The following is a 1,000-nucleotide window of genomic DNA, read 5'->3' on the forward strand; positions in this document are numbered from 1 at the left end:
TGTGTGTTTGTGCCCTCTCCCTATTTCCACTTCATTCCTTTCCATTCCGTCATTCGTTTCTTCCATCCGTTTAACATCATTCTCTTGACGGGATTGCAAGGCGCTGATTTCTTTTAACCTTGAAAGATGGTAGCTTGTGTATTCATTCGGTGGTAAAAAGGGTCACTAGGAAGTTGTACAGGGTTTCGGCTATCGCAAGAATCCCTCAAATGCTCCACAGAGCTCGAAACTGCACAACTAAGAAAGAGAAACATCCCGGCAGATTTAAACTGTGCTCCGGACCGAGACTCGAACTCGGGACCTTTGCCTTTCGCGGGCAAGTGCTCTACCGACTGAGCTACCCAAGCACTTCTGGAAGAAGTAAAGCTGTGAGGACGGGGCGTGAGTCGTGCTTGGGTAGCTCAGTCGGTAGAGCACTTGCTTGTGAAGGGCAAAGGTCCCGAGTTCGAGTCTCGGTCCGTCATACAGTTTCAATGTGCCAGGAAGTTTCATATCAGTGCACACTCCGCTGTAGAGTGAAAATTTCGTTCAATAAACATCCCCCAGGTTGTGGCTAAGCGATGTCTCCGCAATATCCTTTCTTTCAGAAATGCTAGTTCTGCAAGGTTCGCAGGAGAGCTTCTGTAAAGTTTGGAAGGTAGGAGACGAGGTACTGGCAGAAGTAAAGCTGTGAGGACGGGGCGTGAGTCGTGCTTGGGTGGCTCAGTCGGTAGAGCACTTGCCCGCGAAAGGCAAAGGTCCCGAGTTCGAGTCTCGGTCCGGCGCACAGTTTTAATCTGCCAGGAAGTTTCATATCAGCGCACACTCCGCTGTAGAGTGAAATTTTCATTCTAGAAACTAAGAAAGAGTTTAGCTTTTACGTACGCTCTGTGGCTGCAAATAAAGAGATAGGAGAGTGTATATTCTGCTAATTCAAACTCGCTGACTGTGCTTACTCCACTGACCGCACTACTCCATTTCGCTTGTCTTACTCACATTTATTTGCCCACATATCTCCCGT

General features: G+C 48.2%; 2 non-coding genes across 2 annotated transcripts; one reads left to right on the forward strand and one right to left on the reverse strand.

The window, feature by feature from the left end:
- Positions 1-272: 272 nt before the first annotated feature.
- On the reverse strand, positions 273-347 carry Trnas-cga (transfer RNA serine (anticodon CGA)). The gene has a single exon. It is a non-coding gene; the product is annotated as a tRNA-Ser (tRNA).
- Positions 348-691: 344 nt separating this feature from the next.
- On the forward strand, positions 692-766 carry Trnas-cga (transfer RNA serine (anticodon CGA)). Its single transcript has one exon. It is a non-coding gene; the product is annotated as a tRNA-Ser (tRNA).
- The last annotated feature ends 234 nt before the right edge of the window (positions 767-1,000 follow it).

The sequence above is a fragment of the Schistocerca cancellata genome, chromosome 9 (assembly GCF_023864275.1).
Source record: "Schistocerca cancellata isolate TAMUIC-IGC-003103 chromosome 9, iqSchCanc2.1, whole genome shotgun sequence".
Classification (NCBI taxonomy): Eukaryota; Metazoa; Arthropoda; class Insecta; order Orthoptera; family Acrididae; genus Schistocerca; species Schistocerca cancellata.